Source organism: Uranotaenia lowii, chromosome 2 (genome assembly GCF_029784155.1).
Source record: "Uranotaenia lowii strain MFRU-FL chromosome 2, ASM2978415v1, whole genome shotgun sequence".
NCBI classification, from domain to species: Eukaryota; Metazoa; Arthropoda; class Insecta; order Diptera; family Culicidae; genus Uranotaenia; species Uranotaenia lowii.
The window spans coordinates 108,174,566-108,187,917 of record NC_073692.1 but is presented as its reverse complement, the minus strand read 5'-3'; the positions used below and the strand labels follow the sequence as shown (position 1 = coordinate 108,187,917).

General features: G+C 36.4%; 1 protein-coding gene across 3 annotated transcripts in view; it reads left to right on the top strand.

Moving 5' to 3' along the window:
- Nucleotides 1-670: 670 nt before the first annotated feature.
- Nucleotides 671-13,352, top strand: part of LOC129744085 (protein bark beetle-like) — an 86,568-nt gene continuing 73,886 nt past the window's right edge. For all 3 annotated transcript variants that reach the window (XM_055736441.1, XM_055736438.1, XM_055736443.1), the window contains exon 1: nucleotides 671-994. The gene's annotated coding sequence lies outside the window, so the exon portion shown is untranslated. The remainder of the gene's footprint in view (nucleotides 995-13,352) is intronic.

The window sequence follows — 13,352 nt, the reverse complement described above, 5'->3', positions numbered from 1 at the left end:
CAGGTGGCATTGCTTTTTCCCTCTATCGGTAGAATAATTCAGAAGGCCCTTAAATTAATCCATTATGGATTAACTTAATGATAAATAAATGAAACTTACTATTGTCGGTAGAAATTCACGATGAAGTATTTCGGGTTACATAGTTCAAAGGTGGATATGAGTAAATAGTCAATCAAGCTAAGCTAAGCTAGGTTTTTCTTGTTTTTTCGTCTTGCTATAGTTTCTTATGAAATCTTTAATTTGAACTAAAAGTCTTGATTGGTTTTCAATAATGACGATGGCCATTCACAAGCAAGTCCAAATCTCACCTGTATGGGAATTGAGCCCCTCACTTTTTTTTGTTTTTTCCATGTATTGTACCCACCTGTATGTTCCAGTGGTTTCGCTTCTCGCGTTGATTGAGGTTCCATGCAAGAGTGAAGGGGGAGCCAGAGCTTACCTGCCTGTGTACACGAAGAAGCCTTTCAGGGGGACTCGGGGGGAAAGAGCCAAGTTTCGATCTTGACTGTGGCTACCTGCCAGTCAGTGAGTGTGTTGATGCGAGAGAGCCAGTCACTTCAACCGTGTTGTTGGTTATGTGGCGACCGTTGGACACACACCTCAGCCATTGGTGGTCGTCGTCAGTATTTTAGTTCTATGAGCACCACTTCGCGGACCGCACCTAGTTCTGGACAGCAGCGCGCCTCGCGGGATCGTTTTTTTTTTGCTTCATTGTTCGGGGGGGCAACACCCTAAAATAAATTTGGTGGCAGCAACAATTTGCTATTACCTTTCGTGAAAGGTCGTGTTTGTTTTTACGTGTCACGTGCTGAGGGCTGGTTTGTGCGTGTTTTCAGTTTGACCTCAATGAGCCAGACAACGGCGAAGTGAAATTGTCGCTAAGACGCAGAAGAAGGGAATACCATCAATCGTGTGGGCTTCTTCTTTGTGTTCCCTTTTACTCAGTGAAGGTTCATCAACATCAACGTCTTCAGCAACGGTGGAATTTTTATGGGTTAGTTTGCTTTCTTACTAAAGTTAAGGTTGAGGGATGAGAAAAGAGGATACAAAAAATGCAGTGTCCATTCTGTTAACCGTCAAATGGAATCGCAAAGTGCTGAATGCCCGTTAGAATACAATCGATTGGTGAAGATTGTGCAACCTTTAGTTTAAATCTCCATCTTAGATTCAGGTTATTCGTTTCCATTTAGAACTGCTGAAGTTGGAGTACATGTTTTTATGTGTGAAACTTCTTGGAGAAAACGTGCACTTTAAGCTTTTTCCAATATTATCACCTTCCCTTGAAGTCGTTAAGAGAAAATTCATTGTTAAAATGAAGTCGGTCATGTACTACAGATGTGTATCTGAACCTAACAATCGAATGTGTGAACGTCTGCCAATCATTGAGGTGTGATGCTAGCTACTTACCCATATGGAATTGATAAAAAGAAGCATGAATAAGTAGCAAGTGAGTACGATACCGGCTTACGTCATTAGTGTCTCACCATTGGAAATGATTGATATGAGTTTTTGAAGCTGTAAGTTGAATTCAATCGTATATTCCTCAAGCACAAGTTGGAAATAACTCTCGTTGAAGCAAAACAAAAAAAAATGGTTTTAAACCCATTAAGGAGTAAGGTACGCAATCAAAGTTCTTCGACAGTTCTACCAGACATGAATGGCGCCAGAATGTCGCGTTGCAAGTAGTTGGTGTTGTTGTTTTTCGCTTCAAACGTTTCTTTGTGCCAATCTGGGGACTGTGGGTAGGGGATTATGGACAGTGGATAAGGTTTATAGATGCTGTGCTGAGTTGAGCGGTGAAGTTGCTGACCTTGGGGTGGGCAAGCTGAGATCCGCAACACTAAGTATGGATAGATACCTTATACTTATATGATGTGCAGTGCAGTGAGTCACCAAGAAAATCGTGACCCTTTGGAAGGGTAGAACTCCCCGGGAAGTTGTAGTAGAGTGCCTACTACAACTCGGTTGTTGTCGTATTGGTACAGAAATACAACTTACAAGTGACCCAGCTGTGATGAATGGAATGTGGGTTAGGCTATGGGTTATTTACCACCACAGTAAATAGGCATGAACAGTGCGGATTGTTTGTGTTTCTTTTGAAACGAAGCAAAATTATGTGATATGCAGTGGCTGAGTAGTACTATAAATGTGCATAGGTAACTTTAATGACCCTGGAGAGAATCGTGAAGTGAAGTGATTTATGGATTGGGTACTGAATTGTATGTTAGGCTACTTTTGTATCTATATGGAGGAGATTTTATTGTTTGGCTTAAGATAAAATCTCTTCGCGATATATTACTCAACTGATGATAATTAGTTCTTTGTTTTCGTGGAGATTTTGAGGCGTATAATCAACCCCCTGGCAACTTGACAGTTCGGTCGAGTTTCGTGTGTCTGTTTCAAAATCGCAGATGTCGCATGTGTGCCGCTTGTTTACATACTTTTCGAGTCATGCATATGGAAAGGGCACACTATTAAATGTGATGCGAATCAGGCAAATTCATAACTTTTGAATGAACAAAAAAAAGTTTTAACCGAAATTGTTAATCTTATTCAATATTCTACCGATTTATATATTGTGTAGGAACAGTATTTCTATAAAATGGCAAAAGTTCTGCTATAATATGATTGTTTTGTCATTTTAAAATGTTCATATGCATCGCAGCTTATGGCAATCACCTAATAATTGATGTGGTAATGTTGTATTTTACTTTTATTGTGCTTGAGTGTCTTCAACAGTTTCGGTGGAAGGTAAACTTGTCCCAAAAACTGCCGGATATCAGTAATTTATTTAAAGCAGTCCAGAACTTTTATACCTTATCTAGGACGCCCAAATTAACGCTCTACTCGTTTTCTTGGACTAAAATTTTGAAAACAGATTCACTTCACGTAAAACATAGCATAAAGTTCCATATTCAAAACTTTTTTTTAGTTATTGAATCAGTTTCAGAAAACATATTTCAATATGGGTCCTTCCGACATGTTAAGTAGCTCGATTTTCGAGTTGACAGAACCAGAGAACCAGAAAAAACTGGCACACGCGATTTGTATGGGAAACGTCAAGTTGCCAGGGGGTTGCGTATAATAAACATGAAGTGTGCCCGAGTAACACAGAAATTCCAGATGGGTTTTGTATTTTTGGTACTAATTTTATAAAAGGGACCGTTCAAATATTGCATTAAGCAATTTTCGATCATTGTTGTGTTTGACCCCCTGTTCCACTACGTAACATATTAAAATAATATTTTCTATTAAAAATCCATAAAACGTAACCAGCTGTTATACCCCCTGTCTCCTAAACGTGTTACGTATATTACGTGAATGGTCCCAAGGACGTGTAATTCCTGTTAAAAAGTATTTTATGAAATCCTTTTAATTTCTTGTCTCCAGGACAGCTACACGCGTAGCATGATGCTAACAAAAGAAATGTACTTAAAAAAATGCAACACTTTCTTAAATGAATAACTTTTTAATTATTGGATTAAACACAACGTATTTAGAGTCCAAACCACTAGACGATCACGGCCAGAATAATCAAATTAGGCTCTTTTTTCAAGACCTTCGAAATACCTTAAAAACCACATTAAAGATGCAAACAAAACAGGAAATCAACTTTTTGAGACCTGTGGAAGTTCTATGAAAGGAAAGCGTTTGAAGACATTATTGTTATGATTTTTTTTTTTTTTTTTTTTTTTTTGTTGTTTCGATTATATTTTCGCCTCAGTGGCCGGTATTTTTGGCATTCAATTATGTATATTGGCAAAAGTTAGCAGGAGATCTGGCAGCTGCTTATAAGATCGTTTCGCAATCTATCACGGTTATTAACTTGAAATGCATTTACAGGGTCCGGCAATTGAACTGCTACATTGCTTCAACAGTAATTATTTCGTTGCACACGAAACAGTATTGAACGACCCCTCGTCGGTTTGTTTACATTAAGTCTTAGCTATCATTATTCAATGGATGTAAGTGTTACTGTTGTAATCAGGTGTTATCCGGAAAAATGGATCTCGAACAGAAACATAGCGCTGTGGTTGTCTTGTTCCTAGCTGGCAAACGTCAGAAGGACATAGTTCGTGAGCTGTCCGATACAAGTGTGTGCAGAAGTTTTGTATACCGCTCAGTTAAAAGATACCTGGAAACCGGAAGTGCCAAAAAACGGTATGGTGGGAGACTTCTACCTACACTGTGGTGACACCTGCCATGGCGAAGATCGTCAAGAAGCGCCTTAAGCGTAGCGCCCTCGTCGTAGTGCCATTAAATTTTCAGAGGATCTCAACATATCGGATCGAAGTCTCCGTCGGATCCTGAAAGATAAACTTCAGACCAAGAACTACAAGATCCAAATGGTCCAAGACCTTACGGTGAAGCAGAACCAAGAACGCTTAAAAAGAGCGAAAGCGCTGCTGAAGAGCGCCGCGGAAGGAAGGTTGAAGAATATCGTGTTTACCGACAAGAAACTCTTCACCGTACAGCAGTTCGTGAATAAGCAGAACGACAGAGTTTGGTTGCCAGACAGATTACGAAGCCATGCCCGACTTACTTACGGCCACCCGGCCACAGAAACTAGCATCGGTGATGGTTTGGGTTGGAATCACCCCGTGATCAACCAAAATACTTATGAGGAACTAGCTCAACAGAATGTCGTCGAACCGAGGGCAAGTTGACATTTTGGTTCCAGGGATTGAATTTTTCCAACAGGACTCGGAGCCGGCTCACAAAGCGAAGAAAACCCAACTTTGGATTGCGCAAAATTTTCCAGGGTTCATTTCGAGCTCCGAGTGGTCGACGAGTTCACCAGACCTGAACCCTATAGACTTCGCTGTTTGGAGTATGTTGGAGGCCGAAGTCTGTTCTAAGAAACATGAAGGTGTGGAGGTTCTAAAGCGACATCTCGGGGCAGCCTGGAATAAAATACTACAAGAACACCTCCGAGCCTCATACGATGCGTTCCTCGACCGTCTGCGGCGAGAAGTTAAACTCAAGGGCCAGCGAACAAGTTGAACTTTACCAGTGAATTTTGAAAAAGTAATTTGTTTTCAAGAGAAATTGAATGAATTTGAAATAAAAAGTTGTTGTTTTGATCAATTTACATGTTTATTTCAATGTAGCACTTCAATTGCCGGACCCTATATTTACACGTTGGCTCCGAACGCCTAACATAAAAATCCATGTATAAAAAACTTCATTTCTTTTTTATTGTTCTAGAATGAGTACTAAAATTATTTAATACTTTTGTTTGTTTGTTTGTTTGTTTCGATTATAGTCGTTTTACCATATTTATGGCATTCGCGACTTTTTTTTTCTATACGATACGATTTATAATTTCTATAATTATACGATTTATAATTTCTATACAGGTACTCAGATTTGAATTTCTTATCTTGATTGTGAGTTTTTTACTTTCATATTATCGATCAAAATTTTACCATTTTTTGTTAGTGTAGTATTTAAGCCGTCGCAGTCGTAGCTTTGTGGAAATTTGTACACATGACAAATATTTATTATTATTCATTGAACCAATCCTGAAGGTTGAAGATGCTACAAATTGGCAGCGAGGATAAACTCAACGGTATTTCAAGGCCAAAATCATTTTTGGAAGTTTAACTAAATCTGTGGACAATTTGAATTTGAAAGCGATCCTGATATCCAGAGCTTCGATATTCATCAGGTAATTATCAGGAAGCAACTGAAGATTAAGATTTTGGAAATGGCTTGGCCAATGGTTTTTTTTGTATTTTTTATCTCTCTCTAAAAAAATTTCATAATGTTGGAGTTTTGTGTACCGGCTTGTGGTGCCGGAATACCTCAGACACAGCACAGGGTTCTCGAATTGTGGGAACTGTTGTCGTGTCCCTATAAAACGGGAATTCTCGGAACAGTTGCTCAAAGTATGTGATGTGATGTTTCCATACAGTCGAGAATAAATCTTTGGCTGGAGGTGCCTCAGACACAGTGCAAGGTTCTCGATTTGTGGGAACTGTTGCCGAAACCCGGTAGAACGGGGAATTTTCGGGACAGTTCCCCAAAGTGTGGAAACATTCCATGCAATCGAGAATAAATCCTTGGCTGGAGGCAAATCATTACAAAGCTCTCGAATTGTGGGAGCTTTTCACATGTAGTCGAGTGTAAAGCCTGACTGAATTAGAAATAATAAAAATGATATGAGTGAGAATTCTGATTTTTTTGTGAATTTGTTCTAAAGAGGAAAAACATGTCTTAACATGCATTATTGATTTACTCTCAAAAAGTAATGAGTATATTCGTAGTTTAGCAAACCTGACCAAACTTGAGACATATAAAAAGGCAGAAATTTTCTGAACTAACGGGAAGGGGGGAAGAAGGAGGGATGTTATCATACAATCTATTTGGATCACTCGAGGACTTTTTATTCAAATCTTATAGCAGAGGGTATTTGAGTAGATTTATTTCCTATGATTGTTTAAGGCTTTTTTCTCCTTTCTTTTTCCTGATTCGATAGAAAAGGGGAAGGGGAGCTCCCAAACAATATTTTTAAAGAACTCGAGTGCTCATCTAGCAGATGTTAACAAATTAGGAACTACTTTTCCCCTTTAATACAAGAAATATTTCTAAGATGATTTGGTTCCTCTCACGCGATAGGAAAGAGAAAAGAGGGGTCATACGTATGTTGTGATAAATTGAAGAGCTTATCAAATAAATTTAACCAAATTTTACAGGGGAGAGTATTAGGGTACGAGAAAGAATTCTTAATTTGAAAAAAAAAGTATTCGAGTACGAATAATGTTTCTATTTTTTTTTAAAGGAAAGATTCCATACAGTACAGAGCCGGGAATGGGGAAGGTTTTATCGCATAGTTTTTAAAACTTTCCAAGCTTAAGAAACCATATTTTACATGAAAAGTTTTATTTTTTAAGATTCAAGATCTTTCCTTCTTCCAGCGGAGAAACGGGAAACAAAAAATGTTGTTATAGCAGTTCGTGGACCCGCCCCACATTGCAGGAAAGAAAGGAAAGTAAAAACGAGTTTTTAATATCAAATTTGATACCATTATTGAAAAACAATTTCAGATCCAGTTTTTAAAAAAATCATTTCAGAAAATCCAATCTATTTTGTAATCCATTAATAATTTTATGTGAAAGCTCTCATTTTTCGTTATCGAAAATTTATTTGTAATAAAATTATTTTCACGCTATTTATTGATTTTTAGAAGGTGTAGCAAAGCACATCGGGTCAGCTAGTTTAATATAAAAATGTTCTTGTGTTTCTTGATGCTTGAGTATAAGTAAGTATTGAGATTTTAATATCAAAGTGATTTCATAAAACCAAATCTAACAAGTCGTAGCAAATGGAGCAAACATTTAAATGTGCCAATTGGGAAAAACCGAGAGAAAGATGAAGTTTCTTTCCTCATAACTTTTCGTAAACAAATGTATGCATAAAAACGAACTCCCTCAACCCATTTAATCCAGGCAGTTAGTTCACCGATCGGTCCACCAGTCGAAACCGGAATCGCTGGAAAGCAAACAAACGAGACTTGGATTCAAATTTATGTTCTGTCTTGTTAACTCTCGGCGTGCTGAAAAGTTGTTCAACTCGAAGTGTGCGCTCTCTAACGGAAGAAATCTCTCCAAACTAAACCACTGTACAAGTAGGTAAAAAGGCAACTTTAGCTATAGACCCCCTCAACAACTCGGTTGAGTTTTTGTTCCAAAGATGGGGCGTCATCGCCGAGACCTTGGCTCCATATCTTTCCCGATGCCTTATAAGGCGAATGAATGTTTTGCCCTCGCGTAAAGGAATAGCATCAGCCACATTTTAAAACTGGTTTGGCGTTGCTGTTTACCACTTCTTCTGTTTTCCATACGTTCATCCTTTCGTGATTCTTACTTGGTAGGCATTCAACATGCCGTTTTGCCCTTTCGGTTTGTCGATGAGCCAATGAGCCACGAAAAAGGGGCAGCATATCGAATGTGGCGCGCAAACTGGCCAGTTATTGATAGCTTCCAGTATAGGTATCTGGGTCTGGCCTAATAGCATCGAGTACAGCCCAGCTCGTAGGTAATTATCCTAGGGCCAGATTTTTTACTCTCTCTGCCTTGGGAGCTAACAGAATGTGCATCGTAATCATTACTAATATGGTTGAATCATAACGTAAGAAGGTATTCAACCGGTTGACCGTTGCTTCAGCTGAACAGGAAGTGAGCTCCATTTTAATTAGCTGATCCCGGTTCGAAGGCTGACATCTTCTTCTTGTAGCTCTTTATGAAACTTGAATACGCATATAATTTATCTATCTAGGTCGTTGATCGTTTCATTCCCTTATGAATTATTTCAGTTAGTTAAAATCGAATTTTTGAAACAAATGATGATAATTTTATCACTAAAATTTATTTTGACTTACAGAATGTAGTTACAAGTAATAGGAACAAAAAACTATATAACAATAAAGCATGGATCACGATAAATCTAGACGCATTAAAACGGGTCTATATCGGAGCTATATAAAAGAAATAAAATTGTTTTGTACCTAAAATGTAGGGTTTTTATTGCATAAAAATAATGAAAAAATTACTCCGATGTTGTTTTGATGAAATTTAGAAATTTTCGTCGAGTACCACTCATCATAGTTTGGACACCCTATTTGCTGACCTCAGCGGCCATTTTGTTCCACAATCTCTTCATCCCTGTTGCGTCCCGAGTCGTCCTACCATTCTTCTTCATCTTCTGCTTGACAATTGCCCAAAATTTTTCGATAGGGCGGAATTGAGGGCAGTTGGATGGGTTGATGTCTTTTTCGACAAAATCCACCGGTTGTCCTGATACCGCTGTAGCTTGCCAAATCTGGCGTAAACTTTACTTGTTCTTCGTGAGATCTAATGTACGGAAAAAAAAGTTTTTTAGGCACTCCTCCTTGTACATTTCGAAGTCCATGGTCTTGTTTTACACAAAAACCGGGGTTTTTCGTCCGCAGCTCCAAACACCTTGCCAGATAAAACACTTTCTTGCAAACTTATCGGCAAAAACGAATTTGAGTTTGGCGAGGACATCACCCCGATCAGTGGCTTTGTAAAAATTTTTGGCCAAGAAGCCGCCCAAAATCCATCTTCACGTATGTTTCGTCATCCATGAGGATGCATCCGTCGCACTTCGTTAGAACTTTGTTGTATCACTTCCGGGCCCGTCCTTTGGCTTCTAAATTCTTCTTCAATATCCGGTTTGATTAGAAGTTTTTCAAAAACTTTGCTAAAAACACTTAAGGTTGAAATTGGACGGTAGTTATTTACGTCATGCGGATTACCTGCTTTAAAAATGGGAATAACTTTTGCAACTTTGCAACTGTCTCTAAGATGTGATTAAAATATTGCATAAGTATACCAGAGAAATTTTCGTTGTTAGATTTTTAAGCATCTACAGAAATCCATCAGGTCCATGACTCTTTTTATTTTTAAGGGATAGAATGACTAGTCAAACACTTCCGGGATCAGATGGGATTTCATCAGCTAATTTTTTTTCATATCGTAGAAAAATGTTTGTTAATTTTTTCACAAATCTCAGAATTGTTAGTTGTTGCGCCTTCTTCATCAGAAAGATTTATTGGAGTGGTGATTCTATTTTTACCAAAGAGTGTATTTATGTTTCTCCAGAGCTTGGAATGTGGAGTATTGTTGAACAATCGCTCGTAATACTGTTTTTTGCATTCTTGTTTTTTAAAGTATAGTTTTTTGTTTATATGGTTCAACATTTCTTTGAGTTGGACATTATCGGGATTTCTTTTAAAACGTTTCAAATGGTTATTCTTGACTCCAATAAGAGTCCAAAGGTCTAATGACATTCATGGACAATAGTTGCCTTTTAGTTTTACCTTTTTATTGAGTGTTTTAGTAGGAATTGAGAGAAAACGGTTGTAAGTTGTTGTAATGTGTTGTTCCATTTCAATAAATAATATCTTCTTCAAGTACACTTGACTTTTTTCACAACTTGAAATAGAAATTCCAAGATTTTAGTTACCATCCGTTACTTGCTTCGTTTGAGAACCTTTCAAAACGATGAAAAAAGATCTGTTTGTCACATTTTGTTTGATTTTATACACAAATTAATAATTCTAAAAACCCTTTTTTTTATTTCAAATTTGTTAAAGTAACAATAGAATTGTTGTGCTCCATTTGGCATATTTTTCTGGAACATTAGATCTTTGTAAGATAATCCAGTTACGAGATATGGCAGAGGTATCAAGAGAACATTAGCTTTGGAATTTCGGTGCCTCCCAGTTCAAATTTCAAACTTTGATCAATACTTTTTGTTTTAAGCCCTCAGAAGCAGATGGAGATAAATACCCAAACGATAGTTTCGAGACAACGCGCTTCAAAGTTATCGAGGGGCTCGATTTTTCTTATACATATTTTGTATAATTCGAGCACTTTGAATTCAATCGAAAAAGTGTTATTTTTTTTTAAATCTGAGTTTTGCACCAGATGTAGATTAAGATAGGAAGAATCGATTAGTTTTAACTAAAAATCTAAGATTCTTACACCTATCTCTTTCTGATTCTAAGGGCCTCAATTGTGTACGATTCGTCGTGTGAATAGAACAGGTCATCTTGCAATTTGTGAAACAGTGGTTTTGCAGAACAATCTTATACTTTTTGCTTAACATTTTGAGTTATTTGGTCGTGAGAAAGGACTTTAAAACAATATTAAAAGAAGTCCCTCGAAACCAAACCAGTTTGAGTGCTTCAAAACTTTCCATAACTCTCCAGACATTTCATGCTGCGTGATTTTCCATGTCCATAATCTCAAAACTTAAATTCAAAAAGTATACGGTTGACAATTATGTTTCTGAAATTCCAACTTATTTGAGATATGAACTCAATATTTTCCTAAAATAATAAAATCAAACTTAAAATTTACAAAACTTGCTTGAAAAGTGTAGACTATGAAGTTCTGAGTAAGATGAGTAGAAAACACACAAAATTTTTTTTTTAAACGAACTCAAACACATACAGGATCTCAATAAAACTTGATGTTTCCTTGAAGAGATTCCTTTTTTCTTAACTCTAAGCGTACATTTTTGGAGGATATGATGGCTAGCATCTTACAAATGCTAAAACCACCAACCCACGGAAAGTGTACTATGTATGCCGTAACCGGGATTCGATCTCATACCCACTGGCATAGAAGACTTGAAGGCTATCCTCTGCGCCGCGGGCTGAAATAACAATTTTAATGCATCTACACGGAAATTAAAAAAAAGGTTAGAGAAGCAGAGGTAACATTTTTCCACCCATCTTTCTCGGTAAATTTAACCTTTTTCTCATTCATCTAACAAAATGGTAAATTTTTCCTTTTTTTTAATTCACATAGCAAAAAGATCAATTTTATCTTTTTCGCATTCACCTAGCAAAATAGTAAATAATACCATTTACCCATTCACTAATGTTACCTGGTTTGGTTGGTTTCTACAATTAAAATTAATCAAAATGCATTCAAAAATTGATGTTTATTCAAGATAAACAAAAACTTTTACCTTGTAATTATTGTTGGAATGTATCACCGTGTTTAAAAAAAAACATTGTTGAGGTAATACCAGGTTAACTTTCTTCCTCCAGGGTCGTGGCAATCCGACTCAGTGATTTTCGCTGAACCTTCCTGTATTGGTAAACACATTCATGCCCTTCTCCGTTCGACTCCGTTCATATATAGGACACGAAACAAAACTTGTTCCTGAATGACAAACAGCTAACTTTAATAAACAGGTTTGGCAAAAAGTTACCTTTTTGGAGTTGAATTGTACCGCTTTGTCAGGCTCAATGCAGGTCAACTTCACCTCGTAACGAGGTAAGATTTACCTTTTTTCTCGGTGAATTGTACCTTTTTTCCAGCTCCGTTCCGGTAAACTGTGCCTCGCTGTGAGGTGAGTTTCACCTCAAAGAGGTAAAAATTACCATTTTAACTTCCACGAGCGTTCACTTTACTATCTCGGTAAACTTCACCTTTTTATAATTTTTCGTGTATTTATCCACTTATTTGACGAAAAAAATACAGGGTGCTCCTACTTTGGACCTACACAGCAAAAATTATTCCCTGTAAAATTATGCAAATGTCCTGTAACAAAAAGGAGCAGGACATTTACCGCAATTTTACAGGTCGAAAACATGATTACGTGACATTCAATTTTTAGTGTAAAACTTTTTTACAGGACATTTGCTGTAATAATAAATGAATCTTTGTTAACTTTCAAGGAAAACTATTTAAAATTACAGGTTTTGTTAATTACAGGTGATTTATTTTAAAGGTTGCAGTTTTCAGTGACACGTAATAGTAAAAAAAATTCTGTGTAGAGCCTACTTTGGTCCTAAAATATGAAAATCGGAAATAATTCATTTCGTTTGCATAGACTTAAGACACTCCTTTGCAAATAATGAACTTTTTTTATTCTTTTTTCCTATTTTATCGCTATTTGTCATAAACAGTAATTCTAATTGAATTTTCAACAGAAGTATTACCATTTCTGTGCTGAACTAATACTTCATATTTTTCCTAAAATAATAGAGGAAAACTCAGAGAATAGATAAAGGGTTAAAAAAAGGGACACTTTCGACCATTGTTTTCCATTTTTAGACCTGATATCAATTTTTTCATAAATAAAATAATAAAATAAAATAAATAATTTTTTAATAAATTAGGGTGCAAATTTTCATAATAGCTCAACTATTTTTGTCAGTAAATAAGTAAATAAATTACAAGTAAACACAAAAAATCTTCTAATTATTATGCTGCTAATGAGGAAAACGTTTAAGATATTCTTAGCAGAAATAAAGGTGTTTATTTGAACCGGTAAAAATCCATATTATTGTTATTTTAAGATATTAGGTCTAATAAAGGGTACTAGTCTAGTACCAAAACAGGAATAGTAGATTCAAAACAGGAATTTTGATCTATAAAAACCAATCAAAAACGGCAAAATCAAGGATTAAAATTCTCATTGAAACTTGCAGGTAAAACCATTAACTACGAATGGGTTTTCTAAAAAACACTAAACACATGTCCATGTATGAGATAAACATAGATTTATATGAACCACCGCTTAAAGGGTCCAAAGTAAGGTAACTAACCCCAATTCCGGTTATTTTTATGATAATGCAACCAATGAATTATCAAAATAACACAAAAAATTAACAAATTGTTTAAGTTTTACGGTCAGCTTAGAGAAGAAATAGATGTACAGTACAACAACCGGGCAAGATAAGATTAAGCTGATACATAATTTTTCTTGAAGAAAACCGATACGAAATATAATTTGTTTGTACGAGAACCCTTATTTAATGTTCTGGGAATCCTAAGATTCTGGGTAACAATAAATACAAAAACTGT